Below are 27553 nucleotides of genomic sequence, written 5' to 3'. Positions count from 1 at the left end.
TTGAGACAGAGAGAGACAGAGCGTGAACAGGAGAGGGGCAGAGAGAGAGGGAGACACAGAATCTGAAACAGGCTGCAGGTTCTGAGCGGTCAGCACAGAGCCCGACGCGGGGCTCGAACTCACGGACTGTGAGATCATGACCTGAGCCGAAGTCGGACGCTTAACCGACCAAGCCACCCAGGCGCCCGTGGGCATATCTTTAAAACCATCATAGTAAATGTTTGCTAATGGTTACCATAATCAGAAAAAAAAAAATCTGAACTTCCAAAGCATAATTCAGAATATGAAGAATTTTTTAAAAGGATTTTTACTTTGAATACTGCCTTCTTTTAGGATTAAAAAAAATGAAGGGCTTCCTAGAGAACTAATCCTCCTCAGATCAAGAAATATAGTCAGATGGGATTTCATGCAAGCTACTTACATTCTTGGCAGGAAAAATGGACTTGTCACATCTCTGCTCTGAAAGCACCCTGGAATTTGCAGCATTAAACACAAGGAATGCCCTGAGTGGTGACCACAGGTTGACCCTGACTAGTGACCACAGGTTAACAGTGATGAGCAAAGAGACTGATGGTAACATTAATACCGAGGAAAAACAACAACAACAACCAGATTAACATGAAGGAATGTATACTGAGCAACAAGAACTCCCCCGCAGCTCTGTAATGTTTCGAATAGCACTTGGCTTGGCTTGACCAAACTCTACAACTATCTATGTCAAATTCACCATTTGCTGAAAGAGAATAACAACAGCTTATGTTTATTGAGCACCTATTCTGTACCAAGCATTGCTCTAAGTGATTTACACATATTGATTCACATAATTCTCACAGCAATTCTACTAATGATACTTTCGGAATTCCCTTTTTGCAGACGGAGGAACTAAGACACAAAGGTGTTAAGGGAGAAGATGGGACTTGAACCCACATACCCTGGAACCACTGTCTTCCATATATACGCTTATGATCAGCCATTTCCCAGGAGTGAACAAATTGTCAATGATGATATGTCAAATAAGTATATTGTATGAAGAATATGATTAGGGAAGATGTGCTATACTCACACACAAACTCAGATATTAATTAATGTTGCCCCCAAAATGGTTCTGAATTTAAGACTGAAGAGGTCAAAGTAGATTCTGATCTCCTCTTTCTTAGGAAATCTGAGTCATAGCTTGATTCAGACTTCCTGGTATAGTGTTTCCCCTTTATTTCTGTGGTTTCTGGTGATAAAAATAAAAGAGGATATCACATGGACAGCCTATTAACTAGAGACAACAAAGAAATGTTCAAATCATCTGGCTGGGATACTGTGACCCTTTCTGAGTATGTTAGGCTATAAATTGAAAAATATTGCAAAAAAGACATAATATGTTCAAACCTGAAGAAGGTCCTAAAGACAGCAAAATCATCGGTTAGGAATTTCCTGGAACTTGGAAGACTGGAACAGTCTGTAGAGTCACTTCAGCCCTGGTGTTTGCAGCAGGAACCACCACTTATACTCTCACGTGTCATGATTTTCTTTAGTTGGGAAATAAGCCAATCATTCTGACGTAGGGTTTTAACTCTGTATTTCTCCCATTTATATCATTTTAATCTTGTACCTCCTATTTTTATTCATTTATTTATATTTTTATTCATCTATTTATTCATTTATTCATTAGCAAGTATTTCCAATATCAACAAAAAAAAGGAACTGTAAGTATCTTCCCTGCAAACAATGAGACAAAGCCCTCAGCATTTCTGAAGACAAGTCAAAATCACTTTCTAGACACTCAAGAACAATGGCTACTTCTCTCAAAATTAGCTCTTTCCTCTTTTAGCCAAGGGGCCCTGTACCACATAAACCATGAAAACTCTACATGTTTCACATCAGGTTTGAGAGCTTCCTGCATTGCCTTCCACTTCCTTTTGCTTAGGTTACTTACCTATTCAGTAAGCAGAACCAAACTCAAGCAAAACTGTGAGATGGTCTAATTTTATCTCAAAAGATCTCATACTTTATCTGCTCTCTGAGGGTGGTGGTGGGGCTCCAACCCCATCCCCTGGCACCTAGGGTCTATTGAGGCACTCTACTTGTGTCTGGTCTTCACAGGTAATGCTTCAAGCCTCCAAAATCTCCTACTTCTACCCATTCCCTCTCTACCTCTATTCCCTCCATTAGGATTCTTATGACTTTGGTTTGAGAATCCTAGGTGTTAGGTGAAGACCAAATAACAGCAACTTGATCTAGTAACATGAAGTCAGGAATCGGTAATGACAAGATTTCAGGGAATGTCATATGCTACAAGGAGATATATATTTGGGTAAGGAAGTTTTTCTTGTGCTTTTCTTTTTTTTTAATTTTTTTTTTTAACGTTTATTTATTTTTGAGACAGAGAGAGACAGAGCATGAACAGGGGAGGGGCAGAGAGAGAGGGAGACACAGAATCTGAAACAGGCTCCAGGCTCTGAGCTGTCAGCACAGAGCCCGACGTGGGGCTTGAACTCACGGACCATGAGATCGTGACCTGAGCCAAAGTCGGACGCTTAACCGACCAAGCCACCCAGGCGCCCCTTCTTGTGCTTTTCAAAATATATCAGGTAGGTGATGCTCTGATACACTCTATATATGTGTAAGGATAGCCCTTGTAATAAATTTTTAAGTCACTTTGGATGTCCATAAGTTACTCAGGGGTGACCTATTAGGTGATGGAAAAATGAACCAAGGTGAGGGTAGGATCTCTCTTCGAAACACTGAAATGAATGCACAATCCTAGCAGGATAGAATGGAGGCAATTTCATTACTTATAGGAAAAGGAACTCACTCCACTTAAGCCATTGAATTAAATCTATTGATATTATTAAAAGAAAGTACTTTTTTTAAAAAGTTTATTTTGAGAGAGAGAGAGAGAGGGAGAAAGAGAGAGAGAATGTATGTGTAGGGGAGGGGCAGACAGGGAGAGACAGAGAATCCCAAGCAGGCTCTGTGCTGTCAGCACAGAGCCTGACTTGGGGCTTGATCCCATGAACTGTGAGAATGTGACCTGAACCAAAATCAGACAATGGTTGATTGTTAATGCTCAACCGACTGAGCCACCCAGGTGCCCCTAAAAGGATATACTATTACATTTGGCCTCTTGTGTTCAAGCCCAGGAATAAAATGAGTTGGGGAAAAATGGGAGGTGAGGGGGAGACAAAAATGTAGAAAAGTCAGCTCTATTAGACTGTGATTTCTCTTCTGCTTTTTTCTCCCAGGCAGAGGAAGATGGCAATAATATACCTTTGTTGCCCTATTTCACAGTCTTGTGGCCTCTACAGAAAAGCTGTTTGGGATTCAACAGGAAATGAAAGAATGCGAGCTTTAGGTCATACAACCTGGCTTCATGGTCTAGCTAGATGACCTCAGAAAAATGACCTAATGTCTCTTGGTTTCTGCAATGTATAACAAGACCCATGAAATTTTCTGGTACATAGTTGTTGCTCAATGATTGTTCTCTGTGGTTTTCTTTCCAGGTCACTATAAGGCCGCCACAATCCCTACTACCAGCTTGCATCTGTGGTGTCTTCCTCAACTTTCTGCCTTAACTGCATCTGACTTCTTGCCTGCTCAGACAGATAAAGGACATTTGATTCTCCTTTGTTCTTCTCAGAAATATAAACTTCTGACCTGTCTGGATTTCTGCTGGACATTAGCCATCATCTGGTCTTGGTGGCAGCTTGCAAAAGTAATGAAACAGAAGGAGGGTGAATCATTTCAAGTCCCTATTTCAGGAAGGAGGATGGGGAAGGGTGAAGCTTACTTTCCTAAGATTTCTTTCTCCTTGTGTTCTCTTACTTCGAAGTCTTGTCTGACACGCAATGCCTCTTCTAAGGTCTGGTGGATTATACCAAAGGAAGGACCTCTGTAAGTTGTCCTTTTTGGCTCAGGGGTGGTTGTTTCTATAATCTGTGTTGTGATTAGAATATAGTAGGTACACTAGGGACCACCTCTCTCTTATTTCATGTAACTTAGGATTTTGAATTATGGATACTGTACACAGGGAAAACTTTGAAAATCACTTTTGGAAGCAAAAGTGTTGGAAGTTTAACCCCACATCTAGAAGCCTAGAAGTGGTTCTCTAAATACTCAAATTCCCCCTTCTGCCTCCCTTGATAATAGATGTGACTGTTGTGATGACAGGAGACTGCTGCCTGGGAAATGACAGACAGGTTACTATAAAACGGAAAACAGGAGAGAACCTGTAGGATTTTGTCTGAGCTCACGGTGTGCTCCCATGGTACAGGCAAGCATGGGGTCAAGAAAAATTCCCTGCATGCACCCGGCTGTGGAGTGTGGCATGTTAAGGAGTGGCCTTCCGTGGTCTCCTCTGCAAATGAGCCCTGTGGCCTAGCATCCCCGTCCCCACCACCTGTGATCGTGCACCCAGGTTTCCACCAGCCCACAAGCGACAGCCTGGAAGCCATCCCCTCCAGCGGCTCATTCGTGGCCACCCATGACTATGACCGGTGCGCCTGGGTTCAACTTCCAGTCACAGCTCCTGAGGAAGTGCACAGTAACCTGGGGAAGCCATCCCTCACCACCCTGGTCTCCCCAAGGCCAACCCCGGTCACTGGTGGGCAAACTTCCTTTCCAGCAAGTCCACTCTCCCATTCATGGCTGGAGCTGGAGTTGGACTGGAGTCCCCAGAACACTTAGGCTCTCCCCAGGCCTCCAGTGGCATCATCACCTGTGGCTTGGCTGGCTACCTTCAAGGAAGCAGCCCAGTGGTCAGCCTGGCAAAGCCAACACCAGGCCCCAATCCTGAGTGGCCACCACCAGGCTTCAGTAAGTGCTAGGCTATCAGGGGTGGCCTGTCCCCTCCCTTCCCAGAGACTAAGCAGGCTGCTGCAAACAGCAGATACCTATATATCAAAACAGCAAAAGGCCAAAAAGGAAGTTGAGAGAACACCGTTCTTTACTATCCAAGCAATGTGCCAGCCTTCCTAATACCCTGTAACCGTGTGCCTTGATCCAAGTGGAAAATAAACAACAAGCAGCCAGAGCCCTGAAAAAAAAGAAAAAAAAGAAAATGTCCCCAGCTTCCATGGGCCAGCCTTTCTCTATGTTTTTTTCAGGATCTCAGGGAGACCATAGGGTATGTGGAAGTGAGGCCAGGGAAAAGATCCTGATATCAGGAATATAATCAAATTATATCTTTTATAAAACAGCCACCTACCAGAGAGATTAATGGCTTGCTCTCTTTAGTTCCTCCTGCCAGTACTGTTCTATGTCCTAGCAGAATCGCAAGGAAAGGAAGCATTTCCATGGGGTATGTGTATTAAGGATGAGGGGAGAGGAGAAGATGGCTACCACAAAGTGGTGTGTATAAAAGTGATCTCCTGGGGGCACCTGGGTAGCTCAGTCAGATAAGCATTGGACTTCAGCTCAGGTCATGATCCTGCTGTTAGTGAGTTTGAGCCCTGCGTCAGGCTCTGTGCTGACAGCTCAGAGCCTGGAGCCTGCTTCAGAATCTGTGACCCTTCTCTCTCTGCCCCTCCCCTGCTCATGCTCTGTCTCTCTCTGTCTCGCAAAAAATAAATAAATGTTAAAAAAAATTAAAAAAAAAAAGTTCCTAGAGCGGAGAGAAACAGCAAAGTTAAGAAAAAATGGTAATATATTAAAATTCTCTTTTGGGAGGGGGAGGACTAATAAGAATGTAGTTTTAGAGATTATTTAGAGGCATCTTTTATACCCTCAGATACTACCTCTAAGGTTAATGGTCAAAATTAAAAATATCCTGCCTGCATATAGCTTTCTTTCCAAAGTTTACAAGTGCTTTCACATATAGCTTATTTAAGCTTTAGGACATGCTTATAAGGCATGTAGGTCAATTTAATAGGATTCCATTTTGACATCACTAATGGAAATACTATGAGCTCTGGCGTGAGATGGGCAAGGGTTTCAAGTCTTAGCTCCATACCTATTAGTTGTATGACTCAACTTCCTCATTTGTTCACTAAGTGCGGCTCTTTCCCACAGGTACCTCAGAGGGGACTCGAGAGGGTAAAATGAGGCAACCTATGACATATTGGGCATAATGAGACTCGGTAAGTGTTATTTCCCTATGTGTGTGACTTCAAATCCACATCTGCCCTTTCACATACAAGCTGCCCTCAGACTACATAGTTAGGGTTTTTGTTTGTGTATGTGCCAGCTCTGACAAGAGAGTTGAGATGAGAAAACCAATAAGCATTATGATCACTGTAAGTGTTTAATGGCACCAAGAGTGTAATATAAAACCACATATCCACCAAGTGTGATGAATTAGACCTATTAGTACCTATGACCTCCCTGAACCCAAACTGAACAGAGTTCATCAAGATTACTGCCATTACATGGACTTGTGTGTTAAGGAGTACAGTCTCACCAATTAAAATTTTATAGGGCATGCACACTGGCATTCTGTCAGCATCCTGGTAAATTTCTATTAATGACTGCCTCAGGGCTAGGGTATCCTCTCCTAATTGCCCTCTCCTCTCTGCCATCTGGGAGGACCTTTTTGTCTTTGATGTCATGTAGCCCTGTTTACTGATCTGGGAAGGATGGTAGGAAAAGGAATGGTTATCACATTCTGCTTTGCAGTGTGGCTGCAAACAGCAACAGATGATGCTAATCCAGCCCCTCTCTGAACTGACTTGGAGCTGAATTTCTCTTGGATTTCTGAGCCCCTCCTCTTCCCATTTCTCCTTTATCTCCGTTCAGTGCCTTTTTACAGACTACTTTGTAGAAATTTCTTCCTCCACTTGCTCCCCAGGGTTCTGTCCTTGGTGCCCTGTCTTCTGCTCTACTTGCTAGGATCCCCTTACCCACATCCACACCTTCTGTCTGCCAAATCTGTCCATACCACCCCACCCGTATACTTCTGTCTGACAAATCTGTACTGCTAGCCTAAGTGTCCAGCCTATCAGGACTTTGCATTCTGTTATCCCATAGGGACCTCAAACTCAATAAACATATAAAAACATTTCAGGGTGCCTAGGTGGCTCAGTAGGTGAAGCGTCCGACTTTGGCTCAGGTCATGATCTTACACGGTTTGTGGGTTCGAGACCTGCATTGGGCTCTGTGCTAATAGCTTAGAGCCTGGAGCCTGCTTCAGATTCTGTGTTTCTCTTTCTCTCTGTCCCTACCCTGCTCATGCTCTGTCTCTTTTTCTCTCTCAAAAATGAATAAACATTTAAAAAATACACACACACACACACACACACACACACACACACACAGACATTTCTTTGTTTTAACTTGCTTCTTCATTCATGTGGCCTAAATCAGAGAATGGCATCAACATTAATCCAAATCCAGAGACCTGGGAGTCAACATTGACACCTCCCTCTATGCCCACAGCCCTGAAGTTAATATAACACTGTATAGTAACTATACTGAAATTTTAAAAAAGAATTAAAGTATGAAAATGGTATCTCACTGATAAAGAATATCAATAAAGAGATAGAGGGGCGCCTGGGTGGCTTGGTCGGTTAAGCGTCCGACTTCGGCTCAGGTCATGATCTCACGGTCCGTGAGTTTGAGCCCCACGTCGGGCTCTGTGCTGACAGCTCAGAGCCTGGAGCCTGTTTCAGATTCTGTGTCTCCCTCTCTCTCTGCCCCTCCCCTGTTCATACTCTGTCTCTCTCTGTCTCAAAAATAAATAAACGTTAAAAAAAAATTTTAAAGAGATAGAAATATGTGTATATATGTATACATGGAGACAGAGAGAGGCAGAGAGAATTTCTTGAGTGGTAAGTACAGTGAATGAAATGAAACTTGCGAATAGGTCAATTGGGATTATCCAGTCTAAAAAACAGAAAGAAAATGTTTGATGAAAAAGTTAATAGAGCCTCAGAGACCTGTGGAACATTACGTGTAACAAAATATGCATAATATGAGTCCCTGAAGCAGAGAAAGGATAAAAAGACAGAAAGAATACTGGAAGAAATAATGGCCAAAAACTTACCAAATTTTATTTAAAACATTAACGTACACATCCTAAAAGCCCAACAAAATATAAATAGGATAAAATAAAAGTGATCACGACACATGATCAAATTGTGGAAAGCCAAAGAGCAAAGAAAATCTTGACAGCAGTAAGAGAAAAATGACTCATCCTGTACAAAAGGTTTTCAAAGAGACTAACAACTGATTTCTCATCTGAAACCATGGGGGTCAGAAGGCAGTGGGATGACATGCTCAAAATGCTGGAAGAAGAAGACTGTCACCAAGAATTCTATAATCATCAAAACCATCCTTCAAAATGAAGAAGGAATTAAGATATTCCCAGATAAAGAAAAACCGAGAAAATCTGTCATTTGAAACCCTTAACAAACAAAAAATACTAAAGGAAACCCTTTAGGCTGAAATGAAAGGATAGAAGATAGTAATTTGAATCCACACAAATAAATGGAAAACACTAAAAAAAGATAACTAAATAGGTAAATATAATACACTTGATCTTAGCCAAAAGGCCAAGAAACCTATATTTATAGGTAAATATAATGGACAATATAAATGTATTTCTGTTTGTAACTTTTTTTCTCCTTTAATTTAAAAGACAGCTGCATAAAGCAATATTGATAAAACTGTGTTGATGGGGTTATAATGTATAAGCATGTAATTTGACAACAATAGCATAGAGAATAGGGGAGGGAATGGAGCTTTATTAAAGCAAAGTTTTTGTATAAAGTTGAAATTAAGTTGTAATTAAAATAGACTAGATACTTTTAAGATATTAATACTAATCTCCAAAGGAATTACTAACAAAGTAACTCAGAAAATTTAGTAAAAGAAACAAGAATGGAATTAAAAGAGCAAATATCCAATTAATGTGAAAGAACACAATAATGAAAAATATGGAGGGACAAAAGGACATGACACACAGAAGACAAATACCAAATGGCAAACATAAATTCTGCCTTATCAGAAATTACATTAAACATAAAGACTCTAATCAAAAGGTATGGATTGGTAGAATGGATTTGAAAAATGATCCAACTATATGCTGTCTAGGAAATACTTGAAAGACACAAACAGGTTGAAAGTAAAAAGGGGGAAATAGTATACCATACAGAGAACCAAAAGAGAACTGAAGTAGCAATACTAATATTAGACAAAACAGACTTCACACAAAAATTATTACTAGAGACATAAAGGATTATTTCAGTATAATAAAAGGGTGAATCCATCAGGGAGATACAATTATAAACATATATGCATGTAACAACAGAGCTCTTCAAAGCATAAAGCAAAACTGACACAACTGAAGGGAGAAATAGACAATAATAACAGATGGAGACTTCAAAACCTCACTTTCAATGATGAATAGACCAACTAGGCAGAAGATAAACAGGGAAACAGAAAGAATTGAACAACACTATAAATCACAAGATCTAACAGACATCTATAGAATAGGCCACCCAACAAGAGCACAATGAACATTCTCATCAACTGCATGTAGAACATTCTCCAGGATAGACCATATGTTAGATCATAAAACGAATGTCAATAAATTTAAAAGTGGGATCATACAAAGTATGTTCTTTGACCACAAAGGAATGAAATTAGATCTATAGCAGGTATAAATTTGGGAAATTCAACAATATATAAAAAGTAATGAACATAATGCTAAATAACCCGTGGATCAAAGAAGAAATCTCAAGGGAAATTAGAACATACTTTGAGACGAATGAAAATGAAACACCTGTTTCCACTCTGAGAAACTGTAAAGAGAGGTACAGACTAAACCCAAAAGAAAGGAAATAATAAAGATTAGAGCAAAAATAGAGAATAAAAAACTAATAGAGAAAAATCAAGAAAAACTAATGTTGACTCTTTGAAAAGATCACCAAAATTGATAGAACTTTAGCCAGATAAATGAAGAAAAGAAGAGAAAAGACTCAAATTACTATAACCAGGAATGAAAAAAGGGATAAATAACAACCTTACAGAAATAAAAAGAATTCTAAGGGAATACTATGAACAACTGTATGTCAAAAGTTACCCTGGTACCAGATACCCTGGATGGAATGAATATACTTCTATAAAAACACAAACTACCTAAACTAACTGGAGAATAAATAGGACTTTGAGTAGACCTAGAGCAAATAAAGAGATGGAATTGGTAATCAAAAAATTCTCACAAAGAAACCCCAAGTTCAGATGGATTCACTGGTAAATTCTACCAAACACGAAAAGAAGAATTAATACCAATCCTTCACAAACTCTTCCAAAAAACAGAAGAAGAGGAAACACTTCCAATTCATTCTATGAGACTATTGTTATCCTGATAACAAAACCAGACAAAGACATCACAAGAAAACCACAGACCAGCATCTCGTATCTCTTATGAAAATAGTACAGAAACCCTTAAAAAATACTAGCAAACTGGGGCGCCTGGGTGGCTCAGTTGGTTAAGCGTCCGACTTCGGCTTAGGTCATGATCTCGCGGTCCGTGAGTTCAAGCCCCGTGTCGGGCTCTGTGCTGACTGCTCAGAGCCTGGAGCCTGTTTCAGATTCTGTGTCTCCCTCTCTCTCTGACCCTCCCCCATTCATGCTCTGTCTCTCTCTGTCTCAAAAATAAATAAACATTAAAAAAAAATACTATCAAACAAAATCCAGGAACATAGAAATAGTATTATACACCATGCTCAAGAGTAATTCATCCCAGGAATGCAAGATTGATTCATCATATGAAAATCAATCAATGTAACACACCATCTTAAGAGAATAAAAGACAAAAACCACATGATCATCTCAATAGACTCACAAAAAGCACTTGACAAAATCCAGTACCTATTCATATAAAAACACCCACAAACTATGAATACAAGAGAATTTGCTCAACCAGGTAAAGAACATCTACCAAAAATAGAGCTAACATCATATTTAATGTTCAGAGACTGAATGCTTCCTCTCTAATTAAAGAACCAGACAAAGATGTCCACTCCTGCTACTTCTATTCAGCATTGTACTGAAGCTTCTAGCCAGGGTAATTAGGCAAGAAAACAAAATAAAAGGCATCCAGAGAGGAAAGGCAACATAAATAAAATGATTTTGCATAAAGAAAATCCAAAAGAAACCACACACACACAACAGAACAACTATTAGAATAAATGAGCTGCACAGATTGCAAGAACATACTACTTTTAAACACTAGCAATGAACAACCTGAAAATTAAATTAAGAAAATAATTCCACATATAATATCATTAAAAAGGTAAAACACAGGGGTGCCTGTCGAGCATGTGACTCTTGATCTTGGGGTCATCAGTTCAAGCCCCACACTGGGCACAGAGCTTACTTAAATTTTTTTTTCAAAAAAGGTAAAATATGAAGCAATATATTGAACAAAAGAAGTATAAGACTTGTGCACTGAAAGCTACAAAACTCTGTTAAAAGAAATTTTAAAACATCTTAAATAAATGCAAGGAATTCTGTGTTCATGGATTAGAAAACTTAACATTGTTAAGATGGCAATATTCCCCAAATTGATCTATAGATTCAACCCAATCCCTGTCAAAATCATAACTGTTTGGGGGGGGGGGGAAAGAAATTAACAAGCTGCTCTTAAAATTCATATGGTAATGCAAAGTATTCAGAATAGCCAATGCCATCTTAAAAAATAGGCAAGGTGGAAAACTTGGACTTCCCAATTTCAAAACTTATTACAAAGCTTTGTATAAAAACAATGTGATATTGCCATAAAGATGGAACTACCAATGGAATATAAATTAGAATAAAAATCAAACCCTTACATCTATGGTCAATTAATTTTTGACAAGGGTGCCAAGATAATTTAATGGGGCAAGAACAGTCTGTTCAACAAATGATGGTGGGACAACTGGATAACCACAGGCAAAAGGGATGAATCCACATTGATCCTTACCTCACACAATATACAAAAATTAATTTAAAATGGATCATAGACCTAAATGTAAGAACTAAGGCTATGAAACTCTTAGAAGAAAAGCTAAAGCTTTGTGACCCTGTGTTATGCAATGGTTCTTAGGTATAACACTGAGAGCAAAACCAATGAATAAATCAGACTTCGTTAAAATTAAAAACTGTTGTGCTTCAAAGGACATCATCAAAAAAGGAAAAGACCACCCACAGAATGGGAGAAAAATATTTGCAAATTGTAGATCTGATAAGGATTTGTACCTTAAATACATAAAGCATACTTACAACTCAACAATAAAAAGATAAACCCAACTTCAAAAAAGGCAAAGGGTACAGACATTTCTCCAAGGATGTACAAGTGGTCAATAAACATAGAATGATGCTCAACATCATTAGTCATTTGGGAAATGCAAATGCACAGTGAGATACCACTTCACAGCTAGTATGATGGAGAAAATTAAATAGATAATAACACCTTTTGGCAAGGATGTGAAGAAACTGGAACCCTCATACATTGCTGGTGGAATATGAAATGATGAAGCCATTTTGGAAAACAACTTGGCAGTTCCTGAAAAAGCTATACACAGAGTTATAAGGCTCAGCAATTACACTCCTAGGTATATACCCAAGAGAAATGAACAACATATCTACACAAAAACTTGTACATACTATATATTTGTCACAATAGCCAAAAAATGGAAACAATCTAACGGTCCATCAATTGATGTATGGATAAACAAAATGTGGCATATCTGTATAATGGAATATTATTCAGCTATGAGAAGGAATGTAGTAGTGATAGATGCTATGACACGGATAAACCTTGAGAACATGCTGAATGAAAGAAACTGGCCACAAGAGATCACATATTGTATGATTCCATTTACATGAAATGTCCAGAATAAGCAAACCTATACTGATAGAAAGTAGTTTCGTGGTTACTTAGGGCTGGAGGGTATGGAGGTGGAGGAATAGGGAATGACTGTTAAAGGGTATGAGGTTTCTTCTGTGGGCGATGAAAATATTCTAAACGTAAGTAGTGGTGATGGTTACATAACTCTGAATAGAACACAAACCACTGAACTGCATTCTTCAAAGGCATAAATTTTATGGCCTGTGAATTATTTTATCAGTAAAGCTGTTTCAGAGATATATTGAAAAACAAGCAGGTATACTTCAAGGCATCTCCTGAGGCCCTGAATAATCCTGGCTAAGAAGCAAAAGTCAGACACTGTATTTGTTCCTTTAGAAAACGAAATCCGGTAGAAGCAATAATTGCATGAGAATCTAAGCATCCCTGCTGTGAGTCTGTGATGAGTTATCTTTCATTACTGCATCTTTCTGTGGCTGTTTACATTGACCACTTGGACTGTATGTCTTGTGCAGGGGCTACCTCTCTCTCTCTCCCCTCCATTCTAGTTTCTGCGTGTATGGTAGAACATGACCCCATTTACCCAATTTAAGTCAAACAGAGAAGAAGAATGCAGAGGATTGCAACATTAGTAACAGTGTCTATAATTAAAGCTTGGATAGCAGTATGATCACTGTGAAATGAAATGAAAGGCTCCACAGAAGTGGAACTTTCATATGAGATCTTACATAGCACGGTCAGGAAAACTAATTCCCAGATAATAGAATGCCTTTGGGGGCCTCTTCATCTTCTGAATGTTCACCCCACAGAGACATCAAGCAATTTATTTCTGAACATTGGTAAAAGGACAGCAATAAAAACCAGTCCTTGAGCCAAAAGTCCAAACTAAGCTCTCTTCTATAGCTGTTTTTATATATTTTTAAAAAGGCTCTTTAGAAATGCTACCTATAAGCAATTGAACATGGGTTTGGTATTTAGAAGAGTAGAAGAAATGTTTACGTTTGCTTAGCTCCGGGCTTGCTGTTCCTCAACTGGGACCCAGGGATTTTGATAGGACCCTATTTTCACTTAAAAAAACCTAAGCATGTTTTTGGTGGTAATGTATTTTCATCATATTCATCTAATTTTGTCTCTGGTTAAAATCGCCTAGGTACAGGGCAGACATCTAGAGAACCTGTTATAAAAGCTGATTATCAACATCCTGTTTAACACGGCCACTTCTAGGTAGAAGTAGTGCAAGTGTAAAACTCCGAAAGTGTCCGCCACAGAAGCTGCTACAAGCATTGCTGACAAATGGTTATTTTGTAATCTTGCCACTTTTAATGTTTCAGGAAGACATTTCTGAAATCATATTCAACTGACTATTAGGACAAACTCCACACTTTGACAAAGCACAGAAGATCTCCATGGCCCGGCTCAAACTTCTAGGGGAATGGAGGCCTAAAATCCAAATCCGCTTCCTCTACTTCCTGCCTTCCTTCCATGTAATGGTTCACAAATCAGTTTAAAAGCACCTACCATTTCTGGACACGAATGTAGTGATTTAAACAGACTCAATCTCTACTGAGACCAAAGACTTTATTTATACAGGCTGCTAATAAGTGCGTATGAGAGGAAGGAGACAGTGGGCGTTGTGACAACAGGGGAAAGAGGAGATTCCAGCATAATTACCTTCTTCTCCCTCCCACTCTTTGGCTGCTTGTCCAAGAGCAGAGAAAGCAGAGCAATCACCGTGGGCTCATTTGTCTCTACCGTTAAATAGTGAACTCCTTAAAGAAAAAGATGATATTTTCTTTATTTCTGCAAGCATGGGAGGGAAACAGCACAGCTGATGCTCAAAAAATGTTTGTGAAGGGAAGGAAGGGAAAGAAAGGAAAGAAAGGGAGGGAGGGAGGATGGAAGGAGGGAAGGAAGGAAGGAAGGAAGGAAGGAAGGAAGGAAGGAAGGGAAAGAGGAAGGAAAGAAGGAGGGAAGGAAGGAAGGGAAGGAGGAAGGAAGGAAGGAAGGAAGGAAGGAAGGAAGGAAGGAAGGAAGGAAAGAAGGAAGGAAGGAAGGAAGGAAGGAAGGAAGGAAGGAAGGAAGAAGGGAAGGAGGAAGGAAGGAAGGAAGGAAGGAAGGAAGGGAAGGAAGGAAGGAAGGAAGGAAGGAAGGAAGGAAGGAAGGGAGGGAGGAAGGAAGGAAGGAAGGAAGGAAGGAAGGAAGAAGGGAAGGAGGAAGGAAGGAAGAAGGGAAGGAGGAAGGAAGGAAGAAGGGAAGGAGGAAGGAAGGAAGGGAAGGAGGAAGGAAGGAAGGGAAGGAGGAAGGAAGGAAGGAAGGAAGGAAGAAGGGAAGGAGGAAGGAAGGAAGGCAGGGAAGGAGGAAGGAAGGGAAGGAGGAAGGAAGGAAGGAAGGAAGGAAGGGAGGAAGGAAGGAAGGAAGGAAGGAAGGAAGGAAGGAAGGAAGAAGGGAAGGAGGAAGGAAGGAAGAAGGGAAGGAGGAAGGAAGGAAGAAGGGAAGGAGGAAGGAAGGAAGGGAAGGAGGAAGGAAGGAAGGGAAGGAGGAAGGAAGGAAGGAAGGAAGAAGGGAAGGAGGAAGGAAGGAAGGCAGGGAAGGAGGAAGGAAGGGAAGGAGGAAGGAAGGAAGGAAGGAAGGAAGGAAGGAAGGAAGGAAGGAAGGGAGGGAGGGAGGGAGGGAGGGAGGGAGGGAGGGAGGGAGGAAGGAAGGAAGGAAGGAAGGAAGGAAGGAAGGAAGGAAGGAAGGAAGGAAGGAAGAGAAGGGAGGCCAGGAGGGGTGGGGTTGGGAGGAAGGAAGCTTGACTTGTGTTGTCTAGTGACAGTGTCACAGTCTTGGCAGCCTGTTGCTGGCACATGGTGAGGGTGTATCTTGGGAAGAAGTTGGAGGGAGGACTGTCTGGAATGCAGGCTTTAAACTGTGGCAGTCTTCTTTCTTCTTCATGATGAAAGAGGAGGATATCGGCATTGGCCTGCCCCCAGAAATTGATAGCTTTATGAAAATGTGAGGGAAAGGAAAGAAAGGAGGGCCAGACCAGGTTGACAGCTCAGACTTTTTGGCAGTTAGAAACAAGAATAGGGAGTGTAGTCATTTTCTGTTGCTGTGTCACAACTTGTGCAAATTCGGCAGCTTAAAACAACACAAATCTATCATTGCATAATTTCTTTGGGTCCCAAGGGTCTGCTCACAGCTTTACTGGGTCCTCTGCCCAGTAAAGGGCAATCAAGGGTGCAATCAAGGTGTCAGCAGAGCTGCGGTTCTCATCTGGACCAAGCTCATTCAGGTTGGTGACAGAATTCAGTTCCTTGAAGTTGTAGGGCTGATGCCATTTTCTTGTTGTCTGTTGGCAGGAGGTCCCTCTCCTTATAACACAGCAGCTTTAAAGCCAGCAGGGGCAATAATCTTGTATAACAATATCATGGGATGACTGCCCCATCAACGTGATCATATAACAACCCAATCCAACCACAAGCCCAGCACATTCCCTGGTCCCTCCACACTTAACAAGGAAGGATCATGGGGTGCCTTGGGGTCTCAGTTAGTTAAGCAGGTTAAGCATCAGACTCTTGATTTCAACTCAGGTCATGATCTCATGGTTTGTGAGTTTGAGTCCTGTATTGGGCTCTGTGCTGCCAGCACAGAGCCCACTCAGGATTCTGTCTCCCTCTCTCCCCGTCCCTCCCCCCGGCTCACGCACTCTCTCTCAAAAATGAATAAACAAACATTTTTTTTTAAAAGAGAAAGAAGAATGAAGCAAAGAGGGTGTGTTTACCAAGAGGCTGGAATCTTGGGGGCCATCTTAGAGCTCTGACTACCACAGGAGGCAAGTGTCAGAGGAGGGCTGACTCATTCATCACTTTGATAGGAAAAGGTACAGATTATCCCCTTGTGGTTGGTCCTGAATTTTATTATTAGTCATTAAAAGAGGTTTTCTCTGACTTCTGTGGGTGAGGAATCCACAAAGTTATTTATGAAAGAACTCCAGGTAAATGGGAAACTAGAGTCATGGGATTCTGGGCAGTTGTGGGGCTTGAAACTCCTCTCTCCACATCAACAAAAGAAAACCCCTTTTAATCTTATCAAGGATACCCAGATCTAATAAAAACACCAATTAAGCACCAAAATAGTGAAAGGCAACCTGATTACTATGCAAAACCAGTACAGTATGTGGATTACGGCTAAGGTAGCATGTCAGGATGAGTAGGAAGCCTTCAGTATTCTCTTTTCTGACCTTACCCTGCTCCTTTCCACCCCGAACAGACATTTATCAGTCCCTTGCTTTTCTTTATTGTTTAATCATACATGGATGGTTCTCTAAGCAGTGTATTGTTTCATTTTGTCATGTTTTAACTTTACAAAATTGTGTGTATTCTTCAACTTACTCTTTTCATCTAGTATATTCTTGATATGTATCTATGTTGACATATATGGCTGTAATTCATTCACCTTTCACTGATGTATAGTATTCCATTCTTTGTATATACCATGTTTTTTTATTTACCCATTTTCCTGGTGATCAATATTTTTATTTCCAATTTGTTTTGAATTATAAGCAAGTGATTATGAATATTGATGCACATGTTTTCTGATACAAATAAATATATACACTTCTCTAAGAAATATACTTAGGGATGAATCTGTTGAGTCATGGCATATGCAGTTTCAACTTTACTAGATTATGCCAAATTGTTTTCCAAAGTGATTCTGTCAGTCCACATCCTCAGCAATATTTACAATTGCTGACTTTTTAATTTTTGCTAATCTGATGTGGATAAGATGGTGTCTCATGGTGATTTTAATTTGTATTTGCCTGACTAGTAGTGAGGTTGAGCATTTTTTTAAGGTATATTCCTATTTCCTCTTCTCTGAAATGCCAGCTCATGTTAAAAGTCAGGTTCCTCAATCAGCTCTATCAAAATAAAGCTGTTATTTTGGCGCGCCCGTGCAACTCAGTCGGTTAAATGTTTGATTCTCAATTTTGGCTCAGGTCATGATCTCACGGTTCTGGAGCTCAAGCCCTGTGTTGGTCTCCACGATGTCAGCAGAGCCTGCTTGGGATCGATCTCTCTCTCTCTCTCTCTCTCTCTCTCAACATAAATAAACTTTAAAGAAAAAATAAAGCTGTTATTTTGATTGCTACTTGACTATTTCCTATGTCTTATTTTTCAATTATGATTATTGAAATCATAATTGATTAAAATCATAATCATTGAAATCATTGAAGGCAGTATTATCTTAGATGTCCTCCTGAAGCAATAAATAAAGAGCAAATCTGACTACATGAGAGTTCAGGACTTAAGTACATGTTCAAATATTTTTAAGGGCTAGAATATATTAGAGTAAAAAACTGAGTCATGAAATGGCTTGTTTTTTGTTTGTTTGTTTGTGTCTTATGGTTAGTTTTTTTTTTAACATTTTAGAGGATAAGGTCAATGTACTCTCTGAGACATCATCTTGCTAATGTGTCACTGTGGTCCTAGTGGATGTATGTCACACAGTAGACACTCAGCAAGTATGAGCAGACTGATGATACAGCAATGGCAGAAAATACAAACCTATTCAAATTTACTTACTCATGAATTTGTTCTATATACAAATCTCTTACCACTAAATGGTGCTTTGATTCTGTTTTACTTCTAAATCAATTTCCATATGTTTGTAATATTTAAAAACTAGCTATTTACTTCACCAAAAAGTATCTAGAACTTAGTAGTTAAAAAAACAAACCAGAATTATCAAAAAGGTTTGATTTTGGATTGAGATTTTCAGCATCATATATAGTATTATCTAAAACTGATAATCAATGACTGAGTTCATCAAATAATCGTATCTTCTACTTCAGAGTTTCCTAAAGTGGTTTCCATGGAGTACCGATTTAGCTGGGGTTACTCAGTAAAAGGGTTCATGCTTTAGTAAGTATGGGAAATACCAAGTTATCAAAGTTAAACCAGTTAAACTATTGGTCTTTATAGATCCTTGAACGTATTGTCAAATGGTAGATCCCAAGAAGAGCTATGGTGTGAAACATACCCCAAATGTTTTTTAGCCTAGAATACCTGGAATACCTGAGTCCCAAGAAACATACATTGGAGAATGTGCAGCTTTGCTTTGTCTTGTCACCAGCTTCTTACAATAATAAGAATCTTTGTTTTCTTAATTTTTTCTATTGTTGTATATTTTGGAAATATTATTCTTGGATTTAAATTTTATATCAGTTTTATAATAGACAGTGTGTAATAAATATTTGCAATACTAGAAAAATATTCACACTCCTAAAACTCTACAAAATTCCTTTTTAAAAAGATACAATTCAAGTTCATTAAAATGCTAATTAAAACTACTCCTAAACTAATGAAATGTTGTCATCAAATGTAGCTTGACATCTTACATAACATGGTACCTTAAATCCAAATTTTTAAAAAAGCCCAGAGCAATAATATTTGAATTTCATTTATAAAAATATCTATGCTACCTTTCATGTTAAAAGAAAAATAAGACCAGATAGGCAAACCACTTGATATTATTACTATTGAATAAACAAAATATATTTGAAAATTTCTACTTGAAAAATTCTTGTTTAGAGCCAATTTACTTGTAAAATGAAAAGAGCACTCTTAAAAATTGACTCATCATGGTCTTTTGTGTGTCACTGCAAATCCTGTATTTGTGATGTACCATGGAGCATTCTTCTATAAAGATGGCCCTTCCTGACGAACTGCTACAGAAAATGGGGTTGCCAGTACTTAATGTATATGAGGAGACAAACACACTGACACACAGTCTGCATGCAAATTTGATTTGGTTTATAATCTGCTCAGTTTCTTTTAAGATTGATAGCTGAATTAAATAATGCCAGGCTATATGCCCCATTTATTCTTATAAAGACAGGCTGGCACCTTTGCTCCAAGGACAGAATGGAACATGGAAGAGGATTTAAATGAGCTAATTACCCTCTCTCTTTGACCACTGAAATGTTTTCAACCTCCCATGACAATTCTGGGCTTAGTAAAATTGTAATACAACAAGCATAATGGGCACTTACTTCTGAGATTGGCATTTACTTATGAAGATGGAATCCAATGGACCTTCAATAGAACACCAAAATGCAGGCAGGCCATTAAACAATGTGCTAGACCCCTGAAGGTCTTTGGAGAAAAGGAAAATTGGCGAAGAAATGAAACTGCTAGTGAAGAGCCAATCAGCATAATCAGTTGATTCAAGATGCTCAGATTCCATAATTGGGCTAAAAAGAAAAATGCAGCACTGTTCTATATCTAATCTCCCTTAAAACTACTTATAGTTCCGACAACTTGCAGTTTATTGTATTCTGTGACATTCCCTTTCCTCTTCAGTTTTCACCATGACAATGATTCAAAAAATGTTCTTTAACTTGGGATCACTGAGGGAAGAATTTGACCATGTTCCTTAAGATAACCCGACTCACACCCTCAACTCCCTCTTTCTAAGGAGTCACATGCAAAAACGAAGGCTGTGAATCACCTCCACTCACGGTTCTACTTTAAAAATAATGACACATTCTATAAATCTATTCATTTCTAGCTAGAAATACCGGTTGAAATATCGCAAACAAGCTCTTTTATGATCTGGCAAGACCAGCATAAATAAAAAGAAAAAAAAAGTGAATTGTGTTTGGTTCAGACAACATTCCAAATATCATCTTCTAAGAAATTAGAAAACAGAATCTTCCCCTCCAAATGAATACCCAATCCATGAGCATATGCTGTTCTCTTAAAGACTCATTGACTAGATAACCTCTCAGAAAGTTTCCAAATCATGGACATATTATAAATAGGGACCACTCTAAATTAAATTGAGAATTAGTAAAGCTGCTCTTCACAAGCTTACTAGTGGCCTCGCATGTGTCCTCTACTCAACCTTTTATTTCTCTCTCCTATCACAACCTATTTGTACTATGCCTTACTTCTCTGACAGGGACATGATAAAGTAATAGTTTTCCTTCATGAAGCAGTTCCTCATCTGTTCTCAGGAACACGCAGGTCACATCTCTCCTTTCCATAGGATTCCCCAAAGACTGGAAGACTCTTTTCAAATGGGGATATACTTTCATAAGGGCATGCAATTACAACGCAAACACTGGGGTCAGATTGGCTGGGGGTAACTCACAATGCCCATCTGTTCTAATGAATAAAAATGGCACTCCAATTCTGTGCAGGGCAGTATTTGGCTTGGAGGCTGCCCGCACTCACACTGAGCAGGTTTTAATTAGTCAGTCTAAACAGCAGCTAGTCTGGTAAACTGATTCTTGCTGAAGAAATAAAGCAGACCAACCAGAAAATGCCTGAATCCAGTTGGACAAAAAGAATCAGAGCTAAAATATATATTCTGACATGGAACAGAAGGGTCCAGACCTGGCTCAGCTGCGTGCCACAAGAAAGCCTTTATCTGGAGACTGGTCCCAGGTGGTTGGTGTCAGAGATAACTCAAGGGATTTAATTAGTGAAAGAAGCTAAAGGATATAAATAATGACCAGTTTTGAGATGCAGCTCGCATCTTATGATCAACTCGGTCAGCACCAGTATTAACAGAACACATCTGCTGGAAAATCCCCTTTAGGATTTCAGATCACACTTGACAAATTGTTTTTCTACAACTGCATTATCTCCAGGCTCTGGCAGTGATGTTTTATGAAGAACTTGCACATAACCGTGGCACAGCCATATTTCAGTCCACTGTTAATTTCACTGTGGTACCCTGTAAATAACTACTTCGCTTTCCAGCTAGTCTGGAAGCACTGACATGAAAGCAGGATATCACCAGCATTATCTCACAAATGAGACCAGGTCTGCAATGGGATTCTAGGGCCAAAATGCCAAAATCTGGAAAATGGAACCCAATATAGTGCATGATTTCTTTTTTTCTTTTAAATTTAGAGAGAGAGCCTGCAAGCAAGCAGGGATGAACAAAGGGAGGGAGGGAGAGAAAGAGGGAGAGAAGAGAGTCTTAGGCAGTCCCCATGCTCAGTGTAGAGCCTGACATGGGGCTCAATCCCATGACCCTAGGATCGTGACCTGAGCTGAAATCAAGAGTCATTTGCTCAACCGACAGAGCCATCCAGGCACCCCATAGTGCATGATTAATTAAAAAATAGAATATATCCAAATAAAACACATATTATGATGCTCTTGTGTGTGTCGGGGTGGGGGAAGAGTTAGAGAATTTATTAACAATTTTCTCCATTTCTCCCTTACACCTCTCCTACCAACTACCCTCCTCCCACACGCACTTAGACTCAGTGCTCCTTGATTTACAACTGTGACCTTTTCCTGGATAGCAGCTCTCTTGTTTGCCAGCTCCTTAAATACGGAAGTGGAGATGCCAGCACAAAACTCAGGCATACTCATTTTGCTCCATGAGCAGTAGAAGTCAGTGGCTTGGATATTATATAATGTAACGCCCAAACATCCTCAACCAAAAGATGAAGGCAAGGAGGGAGACATCTAAAAAGTTACTGCTTATGCTACTTTCTACTACTGTACAATTAAAACTCTTGCCTTGGAAAAAGAAAGTGATAATTGTTTGGCTTTATGAGCTGATAGTGTCAATTCCTTGTTTCTTAATTTAGACAACAGGGACATAAAAACAACATGAATATTTTACGTTTTGGAGTCAGTGTTAGAAACAGTTACTTCTGTTAAGTGACACACTGAATTTTAGTATCTTTTACAATGTACTTTGAGGAACAGGTAAATCATAGCAAGTATTGCTTCCTGTGTTTAACTAATTGGGTATAGCAGGCCACAGTGTTTGCTTTTAAAGTATAAAGGACTTCGAGTGACTGTAGGACACACAGCTTGCAGCTGGTTTTGAGCTTGGCTTTTGTCACCTTCTAGTTAAAAAAAAAAAGGTTTTGGAAAGAATAGAAAAGGACAGACTATATATAGCCTTTTTATCTCACCACCTTTTCTGACTCATACTAATTTGTGGCCAGAGGCAAGGGAGGGAGGTAGAATAATAAGTGAAATCAATAGGTTCTTACACTGCATTTTAACAGGGTGCTCTGAAGGGTGGGGGATGAATGAGAACAGAGGTTAGGTTACAAATCTAGTTGGATTGGGATCTCAAAACATTATTTTCAGTGTGATGATGGGAGTTGATTTGCATCCTATTTTGAAAAAACAAAACGCCAAATACTGTATCTCTAAATAGTATGGGTAATATGTAGTCCTGTATTTTTTTTTTAACTTCTGGATAAAGTTTTCTTAACTTTCCGTACATGTGCTTACATAATAGTAAATGTTCCATTCCAAAAGGAAAGAGAAACAAAAAAGGACCTATGGGGAAAACACTGGGCCATTGAAGACTAATCCAAGATCAACACCATCTATGTAACCGGAAGTACAGATCATGCTGGTAACTGATAAAGTACTGTAGTACTTTGTAGGTATTTATATTTTTTATAATATTTATAGGTATTATATATGTGTGTGTGTGTGTATATATATATATATATATATATATATATATATATATAGGTATTAATCAGAGTCCCTTGCAAAGGGATTTTTTTTTTTTGGAGATAGCAGCCTCCCGCCACCCTGGCTGCTCTTCATCCTCTGAAGCTTCTTCCTCATTTGTCCCACCCTGAGTAGGGCACCCTAGGGCTCAGTCCACAGAACTCTTCCTCAAATACATACTCCCTTAGTTGGTCTCATGCAGTCTAATGGCTTGAAATATCAACTCTCTGCTGGTTATTTCTAGACTTTTATTTTCAACCCTGATCTTTCCACTGAACTGTAGACTCAAGTATTCAGTTACCTACTTGACCTAATTTAGCATCTCAGACTTCACATGTCCCAAACTAATATCCTGATATTATCCCAGCAAACATGTTCCTCTTGTAGTATTCCCTCAGAATACAGTAACTCCATCCTGATAGCAGCTTGGGCCAAAAAACTTGGAGTCATCCTTGATTGTTCTTTCTCTCACACTTTACATGCAAACCGTTAGAATTCCCACTGGCTCTACCTTCACGATATACCCAATATACTTCTCACACCTCTGCTACTACTGCTATTACTGTTTGGTCTCATTGGTCTCGCCACCACCGTTTTTCTCCTGATTTGCCTCTCTGCTTCCCTCTTCTGCCTCCTACAGTCTTATCTACCCAGGTGTCAAAGAGACCATCTAACTAAGAGCATCCCTCCTCTGGTCAGCATCCTCCAATGGTTCCCATCTCACAGTAAAAATTAAGTCTATATAATGGCCCACAAAGTTAATGCCCTGTCCCCAACTTCTCTGATCTAATCTCTATTCCTCCCTCCTTGCTCACTCTCCTCAAGCTCCACTGGATTTCTTGCTCTTCCCCAAACTCAACAAGCTATTCCTGCCTCTGGGCCTTTGCCTTCAATGGTCCCTCTACATGGAACAGTCTTACCTCAGATATGTAACATTCATATTCCTTCATTTACTTCAGATATACTTGCTCAATTGTCACCTTCTATGTGAGGCTTCCCTTGATTACATTGTATGTAGTAGCATTCCTCTTATGCCCTGGCATTCCTTTCCAGCTCACTCTATTTTCTCTAAAGCCCTTAACACCATCTGACATACTGTATATTTACTTGTTGTTTATTATCTGTCTCCCCCATTAGAAGTCTAGGGCTGTAAGGATTCTGTTTTCTTCACTGCTAAATCTCTACTACTGAAACAACACCTAGCACATCATATATGCTCAATAAATATTAAATGAATGAATAACTGGGATGGTAAGAGAAATTATTAGAAGGCGCACATTTTCCTAATGGCAAAAGCAAAGGAGTAACAGTGGAGATGGTGGGATTTCAGAACATGTTATACGGCATAAAAGCTTCAAAACCAGAGCGAAGGGGAAAAAAAATAGGATTTTGGAGAAAGCTGATCATTTAAGAAAAATGTTTTTTCCACTTTGTCTTCAGAATTACTCAAAGTTTACTTAAATTTTTAAAAAATTTTAATTGTGGTAAACATACACTCTAAAATTTACCATCTTAATCATTTTAAGTGTACCTTTCAGTAGTATTTACTATATTCAAATTGTTGTGTAACAGATCTCTAGAATATTTTCATTTGCATAACTGAAACTCTATACCCATCAAACAACTGTCCATTTCCCCTGTCCCTAGCCTCTTACAACCACCATTCTACCTTTCTTCCCCCACAAATTTGACCATTATAGATATCTCATGTAGTGGAATCATACTGTATTTTTCCTTTTGTGACTGGTTTATTTCACTCAGCATAATGTCTTCAAGGTTCATCCATATTAGAGCATGTGATGGGAATTCCTTCTTTTTAAAGGCTGAATATTGCATGTTTATGCCATATTTTCTTTATACATTCATCTGCCGATGGACATCTGGGCTACCGCTACCTCCAGGTTACTGTAAATAATGCTGTAATGGACCTGGTTGTGCAAATACGTCCTTGAGAGGCTGCTTTCAGTTCTTTGGGATACAGATCCAGAAATGAGATTACTGGAGCCATTGGGTAACAAGTTTATTTTTTTGAGAGACAGAGAGAAAGTGCAAGCAGGGGAGGGGCAGAGAGACAGAGAGAGAGAAAGGGAGAGAAAATCCCCAGCAGGCTCCATTCTGTCAGGGCAGAGCCCAACGTGGGTCTCAAACTCACAAACCAGGAGATCATGACCTGAGCAGAAACCAAGAGTCAGACACTTAATCAACTGAGCTACCCAGGTACCCCTGCATTTTTTGTTTTTTTGAGGAACCTCCATTCTGTTTTCCCTAATAGCTACACCATTTTACATTGCACAAGAGGTCCAACAATACACAAGAGTTCCAATTTTTCTATATCTTCACAAACACTTGTTATTTTCTGGGTTTTTGTTTAGTTGTTTATAGTGGCTATCCTAATGTATGTGAGATGATATTATTGTTTTGATTTGTACTTCCCTAATGACTAGTGATACTAAACATCTTTTCATTTGCTTTTTCACCACTTACATACCTTCTTTGGAGAAATGTCTATTTAGGTCTCTTGCACATTTTAAAATCAGGTGTTGTTGTTATTAGAATTGGTCTTTGTGGGGCGCCTGGGTGGCTCAGTCAGTTAAGCGTCTGACTTCAGCTCAGGTCATGATCTCACGTTCCGTGAGTTCGAGCCCCGCGTCGGGCTCTGGGCTGATGGCTCAGAGTCTGGAGCCTGATTCCGGTTCTGTGTCTCCCTCTCTCTCTGCCCCTCCCCCGTTCATGCTCTGTCTCTCTCTGTCTCAAAAATAAATAAACGTTAAAAAAAAAAATTAAAAAAAAAAAGAATCGGTCTTTGTATATTGGATATTAATTCCTTATTAGATATATGATTTGCAATTATCTTCTCCCATTCTGTAGGTTGCCTTCTCTTTCTATTTGTTGTTCCCTTTGATGTGTGGAAGTTTTTAAGTTTGATGTAGAGCCATTTGTCTGTTTTTGCTTTTGCTGCCTATGCTTTTGGTGTCATATCCAAGAAATTATTTCCAAATCCGTTGTCAAGAAGATTTCCCCTTATGTTTCCTTCTAGGAGATTTACAGTTTTTTGTTTAAAGTTTACTTTTTAAAAATAATCACATAAGCAGTTAGTTAATACTTAAGTTTATCTTTGTTGGTCAACTGTATTCGATTGTATAAAACACTGGTGTAATTTATGGTATTTTTTATGCAGTTTTTTATTTTAATGGTTAACCTATTAACCCTTTAATTTATAGCTTCTAGATCTGGAGTCATACCTAGGAAGACCTTCCCTACCCTGAGATTATAAGTAAAAATTGTTCATATTTCTTTTAAGACTTCTTCTATGGTTTAATTTTTTACACTTTCATCTTTGCTCCTTCCAAAATTCATTTTATTCTGACTCATTTTTGCATGTCTAAATCCTATGTATCCTATCTTTCAAGGACCAGTTTAAAGAATCATAGCTAATAAATCCTTTGTTGAAGACTTATATTCTAAGTGCTTTACATGTTATCACTCAATGCTCAAAAGAGATCCATAGATAAATACTATGATTTACTATGATTTTCATTTCATAGATGAGGAAATGGAGTCATAGACAGCTAACTGAGTAACTTGCCGAAGGTCATTCCATAAGTGACAGGTAGGATCTAGAACAGGCAAGGCTGGTTCCAGATCCTGTTTTTAATCATTATGCTGTGTCACCCTGTCAACCACCGCTCTTTTCATAACACTTTCTCACTCTGAGCATAAGATGGCCCTTTCTTTTCCCTAAACTCTAGATAATCTGTATTACTCACTATTTTTTATCTTAGATCATAGTTAATTGCACACATTTCATGCTATTTTAAGGTAGCTTTCATATCTAATTCACCTTTGATTTCTCACAGAAACTAGTATCACACAGAAAGCTCAATAAATATTTATTGGGTGAATAATACATAAATACATAAATTAGAAAAAATGCTTAAAATGTAAATACCTTGAAAGGGTTCATATTAAATTCACCATTATGAATGGTTGATAAAAAATCTTTTTCCAATTCCAAATTCTAATAGTAGGGAGAAGAAAGTGAGCTTGAGGGCACTGATACCTCATAATATTTGATGGGAGGGAAAAAAAAGGCCTGGGGGTGTATAAGTAAGATTTTTTTATGGCTGGGCCTGATATATAAACATATAGTATAGAGTTTTATATATTTTCGTATCATTGGGAAAAGCTGATTTTATTTGCTTTAAAAGTATAGCCTTTTAGTTCTTGGGTGTTTTCTTGCAGTCTAGTCTATAGAATGCTCTAGAATTGGTAAAATAATTGGTCTGTG

The 27553-nt window shown here is 39.1% G+C and overlaps 1 protein-coding gene and 1 pseudogene across 3 annotated transcripts in view; one reads left to right on the top strand and one right to left on the bottom strand.

Moving 5' to 3' along the window:
• The window catches only part of PPM1L (protein phosphatase, Mg2+/Mn2+ dependent 1L), a 307409-nt gene that overhangs the window by 30600 nt on the left and 249256 nt on the right, over window positions 1–27553 (bottom strand). The gene's annotated exons all lie outside the window — the stretch shown is intronic.
• LOC147577267 (pancreatic progenitor cell differentiation and proliferation factor pseudogene) lies at window positions 438–4786 on the top strand (annotated as a pseudogene).

Source organism: Puma concolor, chromosome C2 (assembly GCF_028749965.1).
Source record: "Puma concolor isolate L17-30 chromosome C2, mPumCon1.1.hap2, whole genome shotgun sequence".
Classification (NCBI taxonomy): Eukaryota; Metazoa; Chordata; class Mammalia; order Carnivora; family Felidae; genus Puma; species Puma concolor.
The sequence above is the reverse complement of the archived record's forward strand: the minus strand, read 5'-3'. Positions and strand labels throughout refer to the sequence as shown.